This window comes from Melanerpes formicivorus, unplaced genomic scaffold (genome assembly GCF_026170545.1).
Source record: "Melanerpes formicivorus ecotype bairdi unplaced genomic scaffold, bMelFor1.0.p_v2 SCAF_122, whole genome shotgun sequence".
In the NCBI taxonomy this organism is placed as follows: Eukaryota; Metazoa; Chordata; class Aves; order Piciformes; family Picidae; genus Melanerpes; species Melanerpes formicivorus.
Genome location: NW_027142474.1, coordinates 286,924 through 310,549, shown reverse-complemented (window position 1 = coordinate 310,549; position 23,626 = coordinate 286,924).

Below are 23,626 nucleotides of genomic sequence, written 5' to 3'. Positions count from 1 at the left end.
ACATCCCAAAACCTCTTCCACCCCCAATTATAGCTCATCACTCCCCTCCATACATTAATTAGATACCAAGACTCTCTCCCCCCAAACATTACAGCTCACCCTTACCTCCATGCATTAATTACACCCCCAAGCCCCTTCCCCCTCTCAAATTAAAGCTCATTCCTTCCTCCCTACATTAATTAGATTCCAAACCTCTTTTCCCCCCTCCCCAAAATTTCAGCTCAAACCTTTCAGAATTTATTTAGAAACGTTTTCTTGCTGTGCTTTAGTTTGGTTTTAATTGAAAGTACAAGAGGAGGAACCTTACCTTGAAGACTCTTTTTTTGAGGGGAAAAAGCCCCAAGCTGTAAACCTTCTCACACTGCACATTGCTTAAGTTGCCTTTTATTTCCTTTGGGTTTTCTTGGATAGAATTCCAGGTTGAGCTCCTCAGCTGTGATGGTGTAAAAAGAGCGAATGGATTGGCACAGACCTGGGGAGACCTCAGGGAAAGTTGCTGTTGTTCCCTGCACGAAGGGAGCAATGTTCCACCCATGAAGGGGAGCTGCAGGACCATGGGCAGAGCTCCACTCGGGTAGTGGATCTCTGCCCTTGCATTTCCCGTAGAGAAGAGCATCTCAGCATCTGCAGTGTGGTGAACAATCAACATTTCCACTCAGGCGGGGGGGGGGGGGGGATTTGTTTGAGGTTTTTTTTTGGGGGGGGCTATTTCTGAATTCGGCTTCACCTTTTACGTTTTGTTGTTTCCCCCTTAGGAAAGTTGGGGAAACTCCACAAGGCAGCAGCTCCAACCCCTCCTGCACCCCCTGTGCAGGGAGGAAAGCATCAGCTGAGCACAGCTGTGGCACGGCACGGAGCAGGGCAGCACTTTCCTGCCTGCCTGCTTTCTCTTCTTTGCTTCTTCCTGTGCTGTGTAGAAAGATTCCTTTGATGGCTTTGATGCTTCTGGTTGGTTGGTTCCCTAATTTTTTTCATTTTAAAGTGGTTTTATTTTTTATGTTTATGGGGTTTATTTTCGCTTAGTTTTAGTTTAATGTTGATTTTAATTTAATTCATTTATTTCAGGGTTTTCTTTTGTCTCTTTTTAATTTTTTCTTTTTCCTTTATTAATTCATTTTCATTTTTTCCAATTTTTAATTTTTTCTTTTTCTTTTTTTTTTTACCATTTTAATTTTTATTTAAGTTATTTAGTTTGTCCTTTTTTAATTTTAGTTTTTATTTAATCTATTTAATTTTTATCTTTTTTTTAACCATTTTAATTTTTATTTATTTTTTATTTCTTTTTTTACTGTATTGATTTTTTATTTTCCTTTTTTTTAAGCCATTTTTATTTTCAGTTACTTTTTGCACTTTTCTTTTTTTTTAAACCTGCTTTATTTTCATTTTTTATATTTTATTTTTCATTTTTTATATATTATTTTCCATTTTTTTATGTTTTATTTTTCAGTTTTTTACCTTTCAATTGCTTTAGTTTTTCATTTTTTAACCTTCTTTATTTTTATTTCTATTTTCTATTTTATTTTTCCACTATTTTATATTTTATTACATTTTAAAAAACAATTCTAATTTATTATTTCTTTTCCCCTCTGGTTTTCCTTTTTCCTTTTTTCTTTTTTATTTTTTTTAAATTTACCTTTAATTTATTTCTTAATTTTATTTTTCATTTATTTATTTATGTTTTTTAAATTTCTATTTTAAATTCCTTTTCTATTTTTAATTAATTTTCTCTTTTTGATTTTTTCTATTTTTAATTTGTTTTCTATTTTTAATTAATTTATCTTTTTAATTCATTTTCTATTTTTATTTTCTATTTTTAATTTATTTTCTGTTTTTAATTATTTTTCTCTTTTTAATTAATTTTCTCTTTTTATTTTCTATTTTTAGTTTATTTTATCTTTTTAATTAATTTTTTATTTTTATTTTCTATTTTTATTTTATTTTATTCTTTTTAATTTATTTTCTATTTTTAATTAACTTTCTATTTTTTAATACATTTTATCTTTTTAATTTATTTTCTATTTTAGTTTATTTTATCTTTTTAATTTATTTTCTCTTTAATTCATTTTCTGTTTTAATTAATTTTCTCTTTTTAATACATTTTCTCTTTTTAATCTATTTTCTATCTTTAATTTCAATTTTCTATTCTTAAATTCATTAGGCTTTTTTTAACCATTATTCCCCCTCCATTCATTTCTTTCTCTTCATTTACTTCTCTCAGTGTCCCATTTCCAACCTGAAACCCATTCCAGGGAGTGCTCTGCAGGTTTTGCCAGGAGGCAGCGGTTGGGGGAAGCCTCTGCCCCCCCAGGGGCTCTATTGATTTCTCAGCAAAAATGAAGCTACTGTACCTTTTATTTATTTTCTTTTTCTCCTCCCCTTCCCAGGATCAATTTTATCACCTGAGCTCAGGCACGTTGCAACTTCAGACAAAGGAAAGAGAAGAGGACAAATCCTTCACAGCCTCTTCCCTCACCCTTGGCCAAGCCATTAAAATCAAAAAGGCGACTCATTTGGGTAGCTGAATTACCTTTTCCCCCCTCCCCACTTTCATCCTTTTTTTTTGTGGTGGTGGTTGTTTGGAATGCAGAATTTTCCCCACCCAAAACAAAGCTCTCTGATTACAAATTGCTTCACTTTTATGGCCCAAGGCAGCTGTTAATTTTTTTTGCCAGAGGTCAGCCAGGAGGAGCTGGGGGGAGGGGGGGGGAGCACCCTAAAGAACCAAGAGCTGCTTAATTGCACTCTGTCCCACGAGCTGTTGCCCACATCTCTGAGGAGTTATTGCACCTTGCAGATAATTCTCTTCTCCCCCTTGCAAGCCATGAAATAGCTTCTCCATCACTCCCTGCATTAATTACACTCCAAGACTCTATCCCCCCAAAAATATAGCTCATCCCTACCTCCATGCATTAATTCCATCCCAAGGCTCTTTCCCCTTCCCAAATTAAAGCTCATCCCTACCTCCGTGCGTTAATTAGATTCAGAGATTCTTTCCCCCCCACAAAATTATATAGCATCAAGAGAAGCTCTGTGCCCAGTTCTGGAGCCTCTGTTCCAGGAAGGATCTGGAGGTGCTGGAAGGTGTCCAGAGAAGGGCCAGGAGGAGGAGCAGAGGGCTGGAGCTGCTCTGCTGTGAGGACAGACTGAGAGAGTTGGGGTTGTGCAGGCTGGAGAGGAGAAGGCTCTGAAGAGACCTAAATTGTGGCCTTCCAGGATCTGAAGGGGGCTCCGAGAAAGCTGGGGAGGGACTTTTGGCGATGTCAAGGAGTGATAGGACTAGGGGGGATGGAACAAAACTAGAGGAGGGGAAATTCAGATTGGATGTTAGGCAGAAGTTGTTGCCCATGAGGGGTGGTGAGAGCCTGGCACAGGCTGCCCAGGGAGGTGGTGAAGCCTCCTGCCTGGAGGTGTTTGCAGCCAGGCTGGATGTGGCTGTGAGCAACCTGCTGTGGTGTGAGGTGTCCCTGCCCATGGCAGGGGCTTGGGACTGGCTGAGCCTTGGGGTCCCTTCCAACCTTGACAATTCTGTGATCCTGTGATCTCTGAGGAGTTCTTGCACCTTGCAGGTGATGCCCTTTCCCCCCCCTGCAAGCCAGGAAATGGCTTCTTCCTCTCTCCATACATGAATTAGATTCCAGGCCTCTTTCCCTCCCCAAAACGGTAACTCATCCTTACCTCCATACAGCAACTAGGTTCCAAGCCTCTTTCCCCCCCAGTATTATAGCTCATCCCTTACCCTCCATACAGTAATTTAGATTCCAAGACTCTTCCCCCCCCCCCCCCCAATAATATGAATTACAGCTCCAATCTTTCAGTGGCTATTAGAAAGATTTTCTGGCTGTGCTTTAGTTTGGTTTTAATTGGAGGAAAAAGAGGAGCAACTTAACCTTGAAGACTCTTCATGTTGAAGGATAAAGGGGGGGGGGGGGGGGGGGGGGTGGGGGGAGGAGGGGGAGGGAATTAGCTCCAACCTGTAAACCTCCTCACACTGCACCAATGGCTAAGGAGGTTTTTATTTCTTTCTTTGGGCTTCTTTTTTTTTGTGTGTGGGGGGGGGTTGGGTTGGGGGTGTGTGTGTGTGGTTATATTTGATAGAATTCCAGGTTAAGTTTGTCAGCTGTGATGGTGTAAAAAGCCAAGGGATTGGCAGGAACAGTAGAGATCTCAGGGAAAAGGTTGAGATTTCTTTAGCTGGCTGTAGATCAAGCATGGAGTGAAGGAAAGCGGGGGGGAAAAAGAAACCAAACCCCCAACAACCAACCAACAAACCACAAAAAAAACCCAAACCACCAACCCCACAAAGGAAATAGATGGAAAGTAGAAAAGAAGGGCAAAAGGCGAAATGGTTTGTGTCCATTTAAGAAAAAATTCAATAATGGCATAAAATTGATTTAGTGCTTGTCATAAAACATAAGTAAGTGCTGGAAAATAGAGAAAATTGAGTCTCAATTTAATCTGCACAAAAGCCCACACTGTACTGATGAAGTGATCTGAGGCAGAGAGCTACATAAAACCTAAAAGACAGATACTTAATTGTCATATTAAAGACTCTCCCTTCCCCTGCCTGCTGGAGTCCAAGGGGGGGGTAGGGCCCATTAATCATCTGGATAAGGGGGCATTGAAATCAAATCTCAATTAAAATCTGTTCAATAATGTCTCTAATATGTTTTTTCAAGCATTAATTTTTTTTTTCCTCATTTTTTTTCCTCCTCCTTCCACCCCCTCTCAGTCCCCCCCCTCCCCCCCCCCAATCGATTCTGCAACCCCATAAATCAGATCTGTTGCCGTGCATGTAATGCTTTATGGAGGAGAGGATCATGGCTTTTATGAAGTTAATGCAGCAGAACCATTTAATTTACCCAGGAGAAAGTTGGATGGCTCCTGAGCAGCTCTCTGTGCTTTGCTGTGGGTAAAAATTATTTGGGGATAGAAACCTGAACACATTTCCACCCCCAGCCCAATTTTCCCCTCTGTCTGCATGCAAACGTTCACCAAACAGCAGTGCACTGGATGTGGTTTTGCCTTCAGCCCAGGGAAGAGTCCAGCAGTGGAACAGCCTCACCTTGGAGATCTCCAGGGATGGAGCCTCAGCCACCTCCCTGGGCAACCTGTTGCAGGGTTCCAGCAGCCTCCTGGTGCAGAACTTGTTCCTCACATTCAATCTCAATCTGCTCTGCTCTAGTTTGAAGCCATTGCCCCTGGGCCTGTCCCTGCAGCCCTTTGGGAACAGTCCCTCTGCAGCCCTCTGCTCTGCCCTGCTGAGGCCACAGCTGGAATCTTGTGTCCAGTTCTGGGCCCTGCAGTTCAGGGAACTGCTGGAGAGAGTCCATCCCAGAGGCACAGAGCTGCTGCAGGCAGTAGAACATCTCCCTGTGAAGCCAGGCTGAGGGAGCTGGGCTTGGAGCTGGGAGCAGAGGAGCCTGAGGGCTGCCCTCAGTGCTGGGGATCAAGATGTGCAGGGCTGGAGCCAGGCCTCTGCTCAGGGATGGCCAGAGCACAGCACAAGGGGCACTGGGGGCCAGCTGGAGCAGAGGAGGTGCCAGGGGAACAGGAGGGGAAACGGAGACTTTCCAGCCCCCCCTGGATGTGTTCTGGGTGCCCTGCCCTGGGGTGCTCTGCTCTGGCAGGGGGCTTGGACTCAGTGACCTTTCCAGGTCCCTTCCAACCCTTCCTATCCTGTGACTCTGTGAAGCTTTGTCACCATTTCCCACAGCATCCTCACAGCTAAGCTGGGGTAGTGTGGTTTGGGTGATCAGGGAGTGAGGTGGATGGGAACTGGTTTGAAAGGAAGAAGTCAGAGAGTTGTGGACAATGGACAGAGCCTACTTGGAGACCTCTATCTAGTGGAGTCCCTCAGGGGTCTGTAATGAGGACCAGGACCATTGGATGCATTCATCACTGCCCTGGATGAGGGCACAGAGGTCAAAGCTCCTGAGCAAACAAGCAGCAAGCAAAGGTTCATCATGTCAGGAGACCTGCTCATAGTAGGTCTTGGACTCCAGCATCTTAGAGGGCCTTCTTCAGCCCAAACAGTTCTGTGATCCTCTGATTCTAACCAGCAGAGTGTTCTGCTGGGCACAACCCCTTTGGCTGAGCACATGACCATGGAAGCCTAGAAGGGGCTCAGGTTGGAAGGGAACTCAGAGCTCATCTCCTCCAACCTCCCTGCCACAGCCTCTCAGCTGGACTTGGTTGGTTCCTACCTCAATCACTTCCTCAGGTTTTTCTAACATAATTCCTGCAGCTTAGCTTTACATGGAATTTTTCTGGGGAGTGTAGACACAACTTCTGGCTTCTCTTGCTTAGCATTTTTAGCCACAGAAGCAGCCCAGCAGGCAGCTGTGTGCTGAGCTGCAGCCAGAGCTGGGTGGGCAGAGGGCCGGAGAGGGGCATCCTGTCCCTGGGGTCTCCTCTGCTCACTCCAGTCCTGCCTCCAACTCTGCTGTCCCCAGCAGCAGCAGGACACAGAGCTGCTGCAGAGAGCCCAGAGCAGGCCACAAGGCTGCTGCCAGGGCTGGAGCAGCTCTGCTGGGAGCACAGGCTGAGGGAGCTGGGGCTGTGCAGCCTGCAGAGGAGAAGGCTCCTGGGGCCCTCAGAGCTGCTGCCAGCACCTGAAGGCATCCTTGCAGGAAGGCTGCAGAGGGACTTGGGCTGAGGGGGGGCTGGAGCCAGGCCCAGGGGGCAAGGGTTTGGAGCTGAGGCAGAGCAGGCTCAGACTGCAGCTGAGGCAGAAGTTCTTCAGTGCCAGGCTGCTGAGGCTCTGGCCCAGGCTGCCCGGGGAGGCTGTGGCTGCCTCCTGCCTGGGGGTGCTGCAGGCCAGGCTGGATGAGGTCTTGAGCAGCCAAACCTCATTGAGAGGTGTCCCTGGGCATGGTGGGAGAGGTTGAAGCAGATGATCCCTGAGGTCCCTCCCAACCTGAGGCCCTTCTGTGATTCTGTGGACAGGTGAAGTTCAAAATGTGCTCTGTCCATTTAGCAAAGGCCCTGCTTTAACATGGTGCAGAATCAGCCCTCCTGGACCTCGCTGCTACAAAGCTGACAACCACCTGAAAATGCTGAGGAGAAGAGTGGAGATTTACCTCTGCCATAAAGAGCTTGGCCTGGCCACATCAGGTGGGATAAAACACTTTTAAAGCAGATATAAACCCCTGGTGCTGCAGGGCAGGAGCAGCAGAGAAGATTTAGAAATCTCCCTGCAGCTCCTGAGGAGCTCAGCCTGCCTGAGCTGGGCCACAGCTTTGCCTGCAGAGTGCTCAGGAGGCTCTGTGGGTGCTGGAAACCTCTGGCTGCCTCCAGAGAGCAGGAAGTGTCCCAGGGGCTTTGCCTGCCAGCAGCTGCTGGCTATTCCTTCCCATGGCGCAGCCACTAGGAGCCATCTCTCCCAGGTTTTGCTTGCTCTAGGAGTAGGAGAGGAGAGGAGGAAAAGAAGGATGAAAGGGAGGAAAGAGGAGGAAAAAGGTGGGGAAAAAAGAGGAAAGAGGAGCAAGGAGGAGGAAAAGGGAGGATAGAGGAGAAAAGGAGGAGGAAAAGAGAGGAAAGAGGAGGAAAAGGGAGGAAAGGGGAAGAAAGAAGAGGAAAAGGGAGGAAAGGGGAAGAAAGAAGAGGAAAAGGGAGGATAGAGGAGAAAAAGAGAGGATAGAGGAGAAAAAGAGGAGGAAAAGAGAGGAAAATGGAGGAAAGATGAGGAAAAAGGTTGGAAAGGGGAAGAATGAACAGGAAAAAGCTGGAAAATAGAGGAAAGAGGAAAAGAAGAATAAAGGAGAAAAGAGGAGGGGGAGCAAAAAATGAGGAAAGGAAGAGACAGGAGGAGAAAGGAGGGGTAGGAAGGGAAATAGAGGAAAGAGGAGAAAATAAGGAGGAAAAAGGTGGAAAAGGGAGGAAAGAGGAGCAGAAGGAGATGAAGAAAGAGGAAAAATTGAGAAAGAGGAGCAACATGGAGGAAAGAGGAAGAAAAAAATTGGGGCTGCTCAGTCTGGAGAAGAGCAGCCTGAGGGGGTCTGATCAGCGCTGATCAATACTCCAAGGATGGGTGCCAGGAGGATGGGACCAGGCTGTGTTCAGTGGTGCCCAGGGACAGGCCAAGGACTAAGGGGCACAAACCTGACCACCAGAAGTTCCATCTCAACATGAGCAGGAGGAGCTCCTTTAATTCAAAGGTGCTGGAGCCCTGGAGCAGGCTGCCCAGAGAGGTGATGGAGTCTCCATCTCTGGAGGCTTTTCAAGCCTTGCCTGGATGTGCTCCTGTGAGATCTGCTTTAGGAGACCCTCCCTTGGCAGGGGGATTGTCCTCAATGACCTCCAGAGGCCCCTTCCAACCTCTGCCATTCTGTTAACTCTCTGAATGGCACTTTCCATCCTGAACATACTCCCAGCTCTGCAGTGTGGTTGTCACCCCTTCTGAACCTGAGCTTTTCCCACTTCTTTCAGCTCTCCCTGCTTCATTCTGGATCTGCCCCCAGCCAGAATGCTTACAGGTGGTCAGCACTAAGCACCCTTCCCTATCAAAGGGAAAGAGAACCCCCCCCAGTCATACAGGCTTAATGCTAACTCCTCATGGAGCATGGAGCAGCTCTTTTGAAGCACACTCATAGGCTCATCATAGAATGTCAGGGGTTGGCAGAGACCTTCAAGGATCATCAAGTCCAACCTCCTCCCTGCCAGAGCAGGAGCAGAGAATCCAGCACAGGGCAACACAGGAACACATCCAGACAGGGCTGCAAAGGCCTCCAGACTAAGGAGAACTCCACAACCTCTCTGGGCAGCCTGCTCCAGGCCTCTGGCAGCCTCCCAGGGCAGAAGTTCCTCCTCCTGATGAGCTGCAACCTCCTGGGCTGCACTTTCTATCCATTGCCTCTTGTCCTATCCCAGGGTGCAGCTGAGCAGAGCCTGGGCCCTGTCCCTTCCTTCCTGACCCCCAGCCCCTCAGCTATTGAGTGACATTGATCAGATCCCCTCAGCCTTCTCCTCTCCAGACTGAACACCCCCAGGGGCTCTCAGCCCTCTCCTCCCCAGGCAGTCTCCAGTCCCTTCCCTCATCCTTGTAGCCCTCCTTGGACTCTCTCCAGCAGATCCCTGTCCCTCCTGAGCTGAGGAGCCCAGAGCTGGATGCAATATTCCAGGTGAGGTCTCAGCAGGGCAGAGCAGAGGGGAAGGAGACCCTCCCTGGATCCTCCTGCTCGCTTTCTACAGGGCTGAGCTCTGCTCTCAGCTGCCTGCTGCCATGCCTCAGCCGTTCCACGTGAGGGCTGCTCCCCTCCCATCACTCATTTTCAGTGGGCAAAAGGGAGCAATTGCCGGGCATCAAATCATCAGCAAGTAAAGCAGCCCTGACACTGCTTAAAGAGGGAGATGGATGGTCAGTTGGCTTCACGGGGAGCAGGCTCCTGACTGTCCTGCCCAGGGCCCTTCACACCAGCCTAAAGCTTTTCCTTGCTTTACTTTGATTTTTTTCCCCTTTTCCCTGTATTTATTTTTCCCTCTCTCTTTTTTCTTCCTTTACTGCAATTTTTTTCTTTTTCCACTTTTATTTTCTCTCTCTTTTTCCTTTTTCTCTCTCTTTTTTCTTTTTGCTCTTTTTCCCCCTCTTTCCCCCCTCTCTGTTTTTCCATTCAATTTTCCTCTTTCCTTTTCTCTTTATTATTTTTCTCTTGATTTTTCTTTTTATTTTCCCCCATTTAATTCTTCTCCTTTTTATAGTCCTCCTTTTTTTTTCTCTTTAATTCCTTTTTAGTTTTTACCTTTTTTCCTTTAGTTAGTCTTTATTTTTTTCTCTTAATTTTTCTCCTGTTTTATCTTGATTTTTTCTTTATATTTTCCCCCTTTTTCTTCCCTTTTTCCTCTCCTTTTTATTTCCTCCCTTTTTCATTCTTTTATTTTCTTTTTCCTTTTTCTTTCCCCTTATTCTTTTTTTCTCTGTGTTTTCCCCCCTCTTTATTATTTTTCCTTTCCTCCCCCTCTTTTTCTTTCTATTCCTTCTGCTTTCTGTTTTTTACCCTTTTTATTGCTTTTTATGTAATTTTATTTATTTTTACTTTATTTTATTTCATTTATTTTATTTTTATTTTAGTTTAGTTTATTTTCCCCCTTCTTTCTTTTTATTTTATCTTTTTTTCCTTTTTTTTCTGTTCATTTTCCCCCTTTTTAATTTTCCCCTTTTTATTTTTCTTTTTTCCCCCCCTTTATTTAATTATTTAATTATTTAGTTATTTATTTTCTCTCCCTCCCCTCCCCCCCCCCCCCCCCCCCCCCCCCCCCCCTTTTTTCCAAGGCCAGGCTGGATGAGGCCTTGAGCAGCTGAGTCTGGGCTGAGAGGTGTCCCTGCCCATGGTGGGGAGGTTGGAGGAGTTGATCTCTGAGGTCCTTTCCAACCTGAGCCATTCTGTGAGTCAAACAAAGCAAAGCAAAACAAAGCAAAATTAAAGGAAGGCAAAGCAAAGCAAACCACAACCAACCAAACTAAACCAAACCAGAACCAAAACACAAGACAAAAGCAAAGCAAAGCAAACCACAACCAAAACATGACCAAACCAAACCACAACCAAACCACAACCAACCCAAACCCAAACCAAACCACAATAAACCCAAATCACACCCCTATAAAACCAAACCACAACAAAACCAAACCAACACAATCAAACCAAACTACAGCAAAACCAACCCAAACCCAAACCAAACCAAAACACAATAAAACCAACCCAAACTCCTACAAAACTAAACCAAACCACAACAAAACCAATCCAACCCAAAACCAAACCAAACCAAAAACACAGTAAAATCAACCCAAACCCCTACAAAAACCAAACCACAACAAAACCAAACCAACACAACCAAACCAAACTACAGCAAAACCAACCCAAACCCAAACCAAACCAAACCAAACCAAAACACAATAAAACCAACCCAAACCCCTACAAAACTAAACCAAACCACAACAAAACCAATCCAACCCAAACCCAACCCAAACCAAAACACAATAAAACCAATCCAAACCCCTACAAAACCAAACCACAACAAAACCAAACCAACACAATCAAATCAAACCACAAGAAAACCAAACCAAACCATAGCCAAACCAAACCAAGACACAACCAAACCAAACCAGAACCAAACCAAAGCACAGGCAAACTAAACCCCAACAAAACCAAAGCAAAACACAATCGAATGAAGCCGACCCCAACCACAACAAGAGCAAAGCAAACCAGCACCACCAAACCACAAAACTCTCCTCCAACTTCAGCAAAATTTGAAATTTGGCCAAAAAAGCTCAAAAAACCCCCAGCCCCCTGGAAGGAAGCAGATTGCAGCTGCAGTGAATGAGGGCAGAACTCCTTGGTGCTATCACAATATTAGTCCTGCAAGAGGAGAGGAGTAATTTTGATGCTCATTTGACAAGAGGGGCCCAGAGGCTCCCCAAAGCAGAGCTCTGCCCTGATTTATCTGCCTGCTGAGCTCTCATTAAAGGCAATGGGAATTTGGAGACTTCTCTAATGGAGGAAAAGTCAGTACCAAGCAGAAATGTGCAGGCACTGCCCCCAGATCCTTACTCCAGCAAAATTCTTAGTGTAAATCAGGGGAAGATTATTTTTGTTTGACTAGGTTGGGGACAGGGAAATCAGAACTCAGCTGGGGACTGGAGTGTTTAAAATCCTTAATAGTGAGTAGGGTTCTAACTGTAATGATTAGAAAAAGGAATCCATTCCAGCTGTATCCATGCAGGAGTCATCCTCCACACCCCTGACAGCTCTCAGGGTGTGCTTCTAGGCTCCTCTCAGCATTCTTTATTGCAAACATCTTTTAGTGGTGTCCTGAGGCATGCTTAAGCAAGTCAGGGAATGCAGTGTCCTCTGAGAGTCCTGGGGTTACAGAGTCATGGAATGGGTTGGGCTGGAAGGAACCTCCAAAGGTCATCCAGCCCAAGTCCCCTGCACTCAGCAGGGACATCCTCCCCTACAGCAGGTTGCTCACAGCCTTGCACAGCTTCACCTTGAGAATCTTCAGGGATGGGACCTCAACCCTCTTCTTGTGCAACCTGCTGCCTCCTGATGCAGAACTTGTTCCTCACATTCAATCTCAATCTGCTCTGCTCTCATTTCAAACCATTGTCCCTGGGCCTGTCCCTGCAGCCCTTTGGGAACAGTCCCTCTGCAGCCCTCTGCTCTGCCCTGCTGAGGCCACATCTGGAATCTGGTGTCCAGTTCTGGGCCCCTCAGCTCAAGAAGGAGCTGCTGGAGAGAGTCCATCCCAGAGGCACAGAGCTGCTGCAGGCAGTGCAACATCTCCTGTGAGGCCAGGCTGAGGCAGCTTGCAGCAGAGGAGCCTGAGGGTTGCCCTCAGTGCTCGGGATCAAGATGTGCAGGGCTGGAGCCAGGCTCTGCTCAGGGATGGCCAAGCACAGCACAAGGAGCACTGGGGGCCAGCTGGAGCAGAGGAGGTGCCAGGGGAACAGAGGGGAAAACTTAGTCCCTGTGAGGGTGGCAGAGCCTGGAGCAGGCTGCCCAGAGAGGTTGTGGAGTCTCCTGCTCTAGAGAAGTTCCAGCCCCGCCTGGCTGTGTTCTGTGTGCCCTGTCATGGGTGCAATGCTCTGAAAGGGGACTTGGGCAGGATGCCCTCTGGAGCTCCCTTCCAACCTCTACCATTCTGTGATTCTGTGATTCTTGTAGTCCCTTTCAGGTACTGGAAGGCTGCTCTAAGGTCTTCCTGGATCCTTCTCTTCTCTTCTCCAGGGTGAATGGCTTCAAGGAAAATAACAAGCCCAGAATATGAGTGATGAAATGGCAGTGAAAATTACACAATATTAATAATTAAGGGGCATTTAAGCTGGCAAATATTTCCTGGCACCTAGAAAGAAATTACTTCCACTGCTATTAAGGAATTAATGCATCAAATATTTCCACTGCTATTAAGGAATTAATGTATCAAATATTTCCATTGCTATTAAGGAATTAATGTATCATGGCAGGGGGGTTGGAACTGGATGATCCTGGAGGTCCCTTCCAACCCTGGCAATTCTATGATTCCATGAATATTTCCTTGCTGTTGAGGAGTGAATGCATCAACTGTAAATACAGACAAATAATTACTTCATAATTAAGATGACTGAGCGGCTCTGCAGCCCTGCTCTGGGATTGTTTTGCAGTGGGAATGGAGATGCCTGCACAGAAAAACTCTGGAGATTGGTCTTTACCAAACACTTTCTCTTTTATTGAGGCCAGAGTCAGAGTGTAAAGGTCAGCAGCGACCTGAGGGTGAGGCAGCAGTGTGCTGGATTTGTCCTGCCATGCAAAGAGGCCAAGCCCAAGAGCTGAAGGTTTAGCCTGAACAAGTTCACACCTAGCCATGCCTCGCATGGTCACTCCCCAGTCTGCCCTCAGAAGGCAAAAAACGAGGCTCAGCAAGGATCAGTGCAGAGCCCTGCAGCTGGGCAGAAGAATCAACTGCAGCAGCACAGCCTGGGAGGGGATCTGCTGGAGAGCAGCCCCAAGGAGAAGCACCTGGGAGTGCTGGGGGGCAGCAAGGTCTGCATGGCACAGCAGTGTGCCCTGGGGGGCCAAGAAGGACAAGGGGGTCCTGGGGGCATTCAGAGGAGTGTGGGCAGCAGAACCAGGAAGGTTCTCCTCCCCTCTGCTCTACCCTGCTGAGACCTCACCTGGAATATTGCATCCAGCTCTGGGCTCCTCAGCTCAGGAGGGACAGGGATCTGCTGGAGAGAGTCCAAGGGAGGGTTCCAAGGATGAGGAAGGGACTGGAGACTGCCTGGGGAGGAGAGGCTGAGAGCCCTGGGGGTGTTCAGTCTGGAGAGGAGAAGGCTGAGGGGATCTGATCAATGTCACTCAACAGCTGAGGGCTGGGGGTCAGGAAGGAAGGGACAGGGCCAGGCTCTGCTCAGCTGCACCCTGGGATAGGACAAGAGGCAATGGATAGAAAGTGCAGCCCAGGAGGTTGCAGCTCAGCAGGAGGAGAAACTTCTGCCCTGGGAGGCTGTCAGAGGCCTGGAGCAGGCTGCCCAGAGAGGTTGTGGAGTCTCCTTGTCTGGAGCCTTTGCAGCCCTGTCTGGATGTGTTCCTGTGTGCCCTGTGCTGGATTCTCTGCTCCTGCTCTGGCAGGGGGCTGGCACTGGAAGCTCTCTACAGGTCCCTTCCAATCCCTCACATCCTCGGATCCTCTGATTTTTAATTCTCCAGGTATTTCACAGCTCTCTATTCATCTATCCCTGGGAAAAACTTCATTAAGAACATGGAGGGGGGCTGTGTGGGGGTGTGTGGTGGGGAGTGTCGGATTAAACCAAAAACCCAAACCAAACAAACCCAAAAAACTCCAAAACAAACAAACCAAAGTAAACCAAACCAAACCAGAAATGCCCCCAAACTCAAACCAAACAAAACAAAGAAACCAAAGCAAGCCAAATCAAATAGAAACAACAACAACAAACCCCACCAAACCAAATGCAACCAAACAAAACCCAGCAAAACCCACACACTGAAACCAAGCAACCAAAAGCACCAAAACCCCACCAAAAATAAAATAAAACCCAAAGAGCAAACCATTTGTTCACCTCTGCTTGGGCTTGCCTGGATTTGTGGCTGGGGTCTTTGGTTTGGTTCATTTGGGTTTTGGGGTTTTTTGTTTGGTTTGGGGTTTCTGTGGGGTTTTTTTTGTTTGGGTTGGTTTGATTTGGTTTGGGTTGGGTTGGTTTGGTTTGATTTGGTTTAGGTTGGGTTGGGTTGGTTTGATTTGGATTGGGATGGGTTGGTTTGGTTTGATTTGATTTAGGTTGGGCTGGTTTGGGTTGGGTTGGAATGGGTTGGCATGATTTGGGTTGGTTTGATTTGGTTCGGTTTGATTTGATTTGGTTTGATTTGGTTTGGGTTGATTTGGATTGGGTTATTTTGGGTTGGGTTGGATTGGGTTGTTTGGGGTTGGATTTGGTTTGGGTTGGTTTGGGTTGGATTGGGTTGGTTTGGTTTGGGTTGGTTTGGGTTGGATTGGGTTGGTTTGGTTTGGGTTGGGTTGGATTTGTTTTGGGTTGGGATGGGTTAATTTGGGTTGGGTTAATTTAGCTTGGTTTGGGTTGGTTTGGGTTGGGTTGATTTGGCTTGGTTTGGGTTAGTTTGGGTTGGGTTGTTTTGGGTTGGTTTGGTACGGTTTGGTAGGGGTTGGGTTGGATTTGATTTGGGTTGGGATGGATTGGTTTGGGTTGGGATGGATTGGGTTGGGTTGGGTTGTTTTGGGTTGGTTTGGTACGGTTTGGTAGGGGTTGGGTTGGATTTTATTTGGGTTGGGATGGATTGGTTTGGGTTGGGTTGGGTTGGGTTGGTTTGGTATGGTTTGGTATGGGTTGGATTTGTTTTGGGTTGGATTTGTTTTGGGTTGGATTTGTTTTGGGTTGGGATGGATTGGTTTGGGTTGGGTTGGGTTGGTTTGGTTTGGTATGGTTTGGTATGGGTTGGATTTGTTTTGGGTTGGATTTGTTTTGGGTTGGGATGGATTGGTTTGGGTTGGGTTGGTTTGGGTTGGGTTGGTTTGGGGATTTTTTATTCTGCCTGGTTTGTAGTTCTTTTCCCCTCCCCTTCCCTCTGACAAATAAAGAGTTTCTGGCGCAGCAACCTGCAGCAGATGACGTCTGCCTAATAAATCCCCCTGACAGTCATGAGGGGCTGCTATAATCAGTGACATGGGGATGATTTTCTGCTCCTGACAAGCCCTTCTATTGAGTATGATAACAGTTACTTTGTCTTCATCCACCGCCCGGCCGGAATATCAATCCCTTTGATGAGCCAGCAAACGAAGCCCAACACTTCTGTATCAATCTTCATAGAGTGCTGCCTGTTGTCTAACAAAAAGCTCTGAAATGAGATCATTCAATCACTTCTTGCTGGCTGGGGCTTAGGGCTTTCTGTTCCTGAAGTGGTTGTGGCTATTGTGTTTTTTTTTTTATCCTCCCTGGCGCTTTCCCCTGCTGTTGATTCCCTTTACAGGGAACAGAAGCGGGGGAGGGAGGGGAAACCAGGTGAAAAAAACACCTCTTCTGCCTTCCAAATCATAGCAGCTCCTGTGCTGCACCTTACACAGAGTCAGGGAAGCAAAGAATTCTTCCCCAGCCTCGTTGTTCTCCTCTGTGCATTCAGGAAGCTCAGCTAAGTTTCATAGAATCACAGAGCTGTCAGGGCTGGAAGGGACCTCAAGGATCATCCAGTCCCAACCCTCCTGCCATGGGCAGGGACACCTCACACTACAGCAGGTTGCTCACAGCCACATCCAGCCTGGCTGCAAACACCTCCAGGCAGGAGGCTTCCACCACCTCCCTGGGCAACCTGTGCCAGGCTCTCACCACCCTCATGGGCAACAACTTCTGCCTCACAGCCAATCTCAATCTCCCCACTTCTAGATTTCCTCCACTCCCCCTTGGTCCTATCCCTACATGACAGCCTAAAAAGTCCCTCCCCAGCTTTCTTGGAGCCCTCTTCAGATCCTGGAAATCCACAAGAAGGACTCCTGGGAGCCTTCTCTTTTAGGGAGACATTAGAAAGCAAAGGAAGAAGACAAAAAGATATGGCTTAGGGAGGTCTCTGCTCTTATCTTTGTGGCAGAAATGGAATTCTCTGGGAGCTAAGAGGATGATGTCAGTCTAGTTTAGAGGAATTTTGCAGCTAGGAAAGAACAACCTCATGGAGCAGGAGAGGTTGGGGACTGAGCTGCTGCAGGGCAGGGAAGGGGAGAAGGCCCTGGGGGGTCCTGGAAGGTGGGAGGTTGACCTTGCACCCCAGCAATGTGCTCTGGTAGCCAGGAAGGCCAAAGGCAGCCTGGGGGGGATTAGAAGGGCTGTGGTCAGTAGGTCAGAGAGGTTCTCCTCTCCCTCTACTCTGCCCTGCTGAGGCTACATCTGGAATCCAGTGTCCAGTTCTGGGCCCCTCAGCACAAGAAGGAGCTCAGGGAAGTGCTGGAGAGAGTCCAGCACAGAGGCACAGAGATGCTGCAGGCAGTGGAAGAGCTTCCTCAGGAGGAGAGCTTGAGGGAGCTGAGGGCTCTGGAGCTTGGAGAGGAGGAGTCTGAGAGGTGAGCTCCTTGCTAGGGCTAAAGCTGTGCAGGGGCAGTGCCCAGAGGCTGGAGCCAGGCTCTGCTGGGGGCTGCCCAATGCCAGCCCAAGTGACAGTGGTGGAAGCTGAGGCAGAGGAAGTGCCATGGAAACAGGAGGAAGGATTTGTGTAAGTCTGAGGTGTGACAGAGGAATTTTTGGAGGGTTGTTTTCTTTTTTCTCAGTCTGTATGCAACTGCATCTCTCCAACATGGAGTTTCGTAGCATCCTTACACCTCAGAGGCCAGCTAGAAGATGCCTGATTGATCTCCCACTGGAGAATCATAGAATGGTCTGGGTTGGAAGGGACCTCCAGAGCTCATGCAGTCCAACCCCTCTGCACTCAGCAGGGACATCCTCCACTAGATCAGCTTGCCCAGAGCCCTGTCCAGCCTCACCTTGGATAGCTCCCGGATTGTGACCTCCCTGGGCAACCTGCTGCAGTGTTCCAGCAGCCTCCTGGTGCAGAACTTGTTCCTCACATCCAATCTCAATCTGCTCTGCTCTAGTTTGAAGCCATTGCCCCTGGTCCTGTCCCTGCAGGCCTTTGCAAACAGACTCTCTCCATCATTCTTGTACCCTCTTTCAGGTACTGGAAGGCTCTAAGGTCTCCCCAGATACTTCTCTTCTTCAGGCTGAACACCCCCAGCTCCCTCAGCCTATCCTCGTAGCAGAGCTGCTCCAAACCCTGAGCATTTTCATGTCCCTCCTCTGGAGCCTCTCCATCAGCTTCAGGTCCTTCCTGTGCTGAGGGCTCCAGAGCTGCACACAGCACTGCAGGGGAGGTCTCAGCAGAGCCAAGGGTCAGAATCTCCTCTCAGGCTCTGCTGGCAATGCTGCTTTGGATGCAGCCCAGGCTGCCCTTGGCCTCCTGTGCTGCAGTCTCACACTGCCTGCTCCTGGCCAGGTTCTCCCTGCCCAGCACCCTCAAAGCCTTCTCCTCAGGGCTGCTTTCAGATCCCTCTTGTATTTTGTTTTATCCTCAGCCACTAGTGGGAATCATCACAGAATCACAGAAATGTCAGGGTTGGAAGGGACCTCAAGGCTCATCCAGTTCCAACTCCCTGCCATGGGCAGGGGCACGTCAAACCTGAGCAGGGAATGATAAAACCCCGAGTGGATCCCCGGCAGGAACACCAAGGGCTGGCTGTGGCTGTGAGCTGAGTGGAGCTCGGTGTCATTCCAGAGCTCTCCGATGCCTCCAGCGCCACCTCCCTCCCCTTCTCTCGCCGGGAGCTGCCTCCCGGGACAAGGCACTTGGTGCACTTGCAGGTAGGCAGTGAGCAGCCAGGGGCTGCCGGCGGCAGGAGCTGCTAAATTTGGCTGCTCCCTAGAGTCGGGAAGCTGCAGCTGGAGCTAATCCCCAGCCCAGCTGCCTCGGCACAGCAATTTACACTCCGCTTTGCACTGACCTCTTCTGTCTCTCCTCTTCTCCTTTAGCTGCTAGCACACAGCAGAAGAAATTTGCTTTCTGAAGGAGCTGAATTGTCTAAATTCGTGTTTATTATTATTATCATCATTATTATCATCATCATTATTACCATCATTATTCTTAATTTTAGTAGTTTATTATTAGTTTATTATTCTCATGCTTATGATCATCATTGTGATAGTTATGATAATTTTAACTGTAGTATTATTATTATTGTTACCATCACCATGATTATTGTTGCTATTATTATTAGTATTACTATAATTACTAATTTTTATTATATTATTTCCTTATTCTCACCCTTCTCCTCACTATCATCATTATTTATTGTCTTATTTTTAGTTTTTATAATTTATTGTTTCCTCCCCCTCTAACTCAGCTCTGCTGAGACCCCACCTGGAGTACTACCTCCAGTTCTGGAGCCCTTATTACAAGAGGGATCTGGAGGTGCTGGGAGGTGTCCAGAGCAGGGCCAGGAGGATAAGCAGAGGGCTGGAGCACCTCTCCTGTGAGGACAGACTGAAGAAGTTGGGGCTGTTCAGTCTGGAGAAGAGAAGACTCCCAGGTGACCTCATTGTGGCCTTCCAGGATCTGAAGGGGGCTACAGGAAGGCTGGGGAGGGACTGCTCAGGCTGTCAGGTAGTGATAGGACTAGGGGGAATGGAATGAAGCTGGAGGTGGGGAGATTCAGGCTGGAGGTGAGGAGGAAGTTCTTCCCCATGAGAATGGTGAAGCCCTGGAATGGGTTGTCCAGGGAGGTGGTTGGGACCCTGTCCCTGGAGGTGTTTAAGCCCAGGCTGGATGAGGCTCTGGGCAGCCTGATCTAGTGTGGGGTGTCCCAGCTCATGGCAGGGGGGTTGGAACTAGATGATCCTTGTGGTCCCTTCCAACCTTGACTGATTCTATGATACTATGCTATGATAATGATTATTTATGTATTCTTTGGTTTTCTTTATTATTATCATCATCATCATCACTATCATCATTATTATTTGAAAGTTTATTTTTGCTCCTTATGATAATGATTTTATTGTTTTGTAGTATTTTGTTATTATTTATTGTTTATTATTTACTTATCATTTATGTATTGTTTTTCTTTCTTTATTATGATTATTGCTGCTATTGTTATTGCTATTATTATTGTTACTACTTTTATTACTATTACTATTTTATTATTTTACTATTATTGTTATATAATCATAATATAGTAGAACCTTCAGACTTCCAATTCAAACTTAGAGACCTGAATTTGCTTTCTTTTAATGATTGCTTAATGATTTTTTAATTACAAGCTATAATAAATAGTCTATGTTTTTCTGTTTGGAAGGCATAATAATATTGAGCTTCAGATTTCCAATAAAGACCTCGAGATGTCAATTTGTTATTGTTTTAAATTATTATTTAATGATTTTTTTTAAATGACAAGCTATAATACATGGTTTTTCTTTAATTTTAAAGATAAAATGGTATTGAACTTTCAGACTTCCAATAAGGACTTAGAGATTTGGGTGGGTTTTTTAATATATAATTATGTTATATGTAATTATATTATAGTATAGATTATAATCACATTATTAATGTAATAATATAATATAACATAATATAGTAGAATAGAATAGAATAGAACAGAATAGAGTAGAGTAGAATAGAATAGAATAGAATAGAATAGAATAGAATAGAATAGAATAGAATAGAATAGAATATTGAATTGACCAGGTTGGAAAAGACCTTCAGGATCATCACGTCCAACCTATCACCCAACACCATCTAATCGATTAAACCATGGCACCAATCTCCCCATGCAGTCTCTTCTTAAGAACCTCCAGTGATGACAGAATAGAATAGGATAGGATAGGATAGGATAGGATAGAATAGAATAGAATAGAATAGAATAGAATAGAATAGAATAGAATAGAATAGAATAGAATAGAATAGAATAGAATAGAATAGAATAGAATAATAAATCAGGTTGGAAGAGACCTTCAAGATCATCGTGTCCAACCCATCAACCAATCCAACACCACCTAATCAACTAACCCATGGCACCAAGCACCCCATCAAGTCTCCTCCTGAACACCTCCAATGATGGTGACTCCACCACCTCCCCAGGCAGACCATTCCAATGGGCAATCACTCTCTCTGAATAGAACTTCTTCCTAACATCCAACCTGAATCTCCCCTGGCACAGCCTGAGACTGTGTCCTCTTGTTCTGGTACTGGCTGCAGATGTTGGTCAGTTAGAGGGCAGAAGGGCTCTACAGAGGGACCTCGACCAACTGGACAGATGGGCAGAGGCAAACAGGATTGCATTCAACAAGTCCAAGTGCTGGGTGCTGCACTTTGGCCAAAACAACCCCATGCAGAGCTGCAGGCTGGGGTCAGAGTGGCTGCAGAGTGGCCAGGCAGAAAGGGACCTGGGGCTGCCGGTTAACACCCACCTAAACATGAGCTAGCAGTGTGCCCAGGTGGCCAAGAAGGCCAATGACATCCTGGCCTGCATTAGGAACAGTGTGGCCAGCAGGAGCAGGGAGGTCATTCTGCCCCTGTACTCTGCATTGGTTAGGCCACACCTTGAGTCCTGTGTCCAGTTCTGGGCCCCTCTGTTTAGGAAGGACATTGAGACACTTGAACGTGTCCAGAGAAGGGCAACAAGGCTGGGGAGAGGCCTTGAGCACAGCCCTGTGAGGAGAGGCTGAGGGAGCTGGGGTTGCATAGCCTGGAGAAGAGGAGGCTCGGGGGTGACCTCATTGCCCTCTACAACTACCTAAAGGGAGGTTGTAGCCAGGAAGGGTTGATCTCTTCTCTCTAGCAACCAGCACCAGAACCAGAGGACACAGTCCAAGCTGTGCCAGGGGAAGTTAAGGCTGGAGGTGAGGAGAAAGTTCTTCACCAAGAGAGTTGTTAGGCATTGGAATGTGCTGCCCAGGGAGGTGGTGGAGTCATCATCCCTGGAGGTGTTCAAGAGGGGATTGGAGGTGGCACTTGGTGCCATGGTTTAGTCATGAGGTCTGTGGTGACAGGTTGGACTCAATGATCTTTGAGGTCTCTTCCAACCTTGGTGATTCTGTGATTTATATTTATAAATATAAATATATAAAATATAATTATATATATATATATTTAATTATCTAATATATAATATTTTATATCTATATAATAAAATTAAGCTTTCAGGCTTCCAATAAAAGCTTAGAGGTGTGAGTTTGGGTGGTTTGTTTGGGCTTTTCTTTAATGATTATTTCATTACTTTTTGATTGCAATCTATATTAAAGCATAATTTTGGGGTGGGGTTTTTTATTTGGTTGGATTTTGTTTTGTTTTGCTTTGTTTTGTTTTGTTTTGTCTTGTTTAAAGCTCTAATAAAGTAGAACTTTCAGAGTTAATGATGAAGCCTCCCAAGGAAGAGAGGTTGGAGGCTGATGAGATTGCAGCTGGGTGTCAAAGGAGACAAACCATTGCCTTGAACAAGCAAGGCTCTATTAGGACATGGGAACTAATCTAAGTCTCAATGCAGGAAGATTTAGCATTGGAGTTCCTCTTTTTCTTTTTTCCTTTTTGGCAGGGGAGGGAGGGATAAAAAAAATATATTAATTGCAAAATACAGTAAGAATTGATCCAGAAACCATTTACTGAGGCATCTGAACGAGGGGGTTGAATGCAGCTCTTGGATATCCACTGCCTGCTCCTGGAGCTGGACCCTGAGCTTCGGTGCTTTGCTCTTTGGGAGGGGAAAAATAAAGAGGGAAGGAAGGGAAAGAAGGAAGGAAGGAAGGAAGGAAGGAAGGAAGGAAGGAAGGAAGGAAGGAAGGAAGGAAGGAAGGAAGGAAGGAAGGAAGGAAGGAAGGGAGGAACGAAGGGAGGAAGGGAGGAAGGAAGGAAGAAAAAGAGAAGGAAGGAAGAAAGGAAGAAAGAAAAAATAAAGAAAGGAAGAAGGAAAGAAAGAAAGGAAGGAAGAAAGGAAGGAAGCAAAGAAGGAAGGAAGCTAACAAGCAGTTTTGCAACGTCACCATTTCCTCCCCAATCATCCCACATACCTGCCAATTCAATTAAGCTCATAAAGTCCCTCAGCCAGGCTTCTCCAGGCTGCAGCAGCCCCATTTGAGAAGGGGCAGGCGGAGGGGAGCCGCTTCGCTGTCCGCGTGAAATATTGTTCAATCAGCGGCCAAAGTTTTACTTGTCAGTTTTGATATATCCCATAATAGCTGCAGGTTGTTTTGTTGTGGTGGTGGTTGTGTTTTGTTGTTATTTGTTTCTCTCTCTCTCTCTCTTTCCTCTGTCCATGTCCAACGTGCTGGGGAGGATGAGGCTTTTCATATTCTTTATTGGTTGGGGTTATTATTTTTTTCTGCCTGGACTTGGGCAGCGTCAGGAAATGAAACACAACAGTAAAAAAACCCGAGCAGGGCTGGCAGCTAAACATCATCCCCCAGCTGATGGCTACTTGTTTATTTTTGTTATTATTATTTCACCCTCCCCCCCCCCCCCTTTTTGGGTCCAGGATCTAATGAGTTCCTGTTCATTGATCCCCTATAAAGCATCCTCAGTGATTGAACATCATCCACCCCCCACTGCACAGCAGGCGCTCGCTCCTTTGCGAGCCACCGGCGGCCTTCCTTTTTAATCAGCGCTTGGACGCTGCTGAAAATCAAATCCATAATTAAGCTTCAGGCACCAGGCATGGAGTTCTGGGGGCAGCAAAAAGGAAATAATAATAATAATAATAATAATAGAGCAGAATGTGGAGGTCTGTATTGGAGCCCAGCATCGAGAGGATGCGCTGGGTATGATCTTGGTGCTCAGTGCTGGACGCTGTTGAAAGTCAGTGCCACAGTTAAGCTTCATGCATGAGGCACAGAGTTTTGGGGCCAGAAAAAAAGGGAATAGTAGTAATAATAATAACAATGACAACAACAATAATAATAATAAAGAGTAAAATTTGGAGACCTTTTTTTGTAGCCAAGCATCTAGAGAAACCCTGCACTGGATGCACTCTTGGTGCTCAGTGCTCGACGCTGTCGAATATCAAATCCATGCTTAAGCTTCACATATGAGGCATATGTGTGCCTCATGTGCCTTTTTTTCTGGGGCCAGAAAAAAAGGGAATAATAATAATAATAATAATA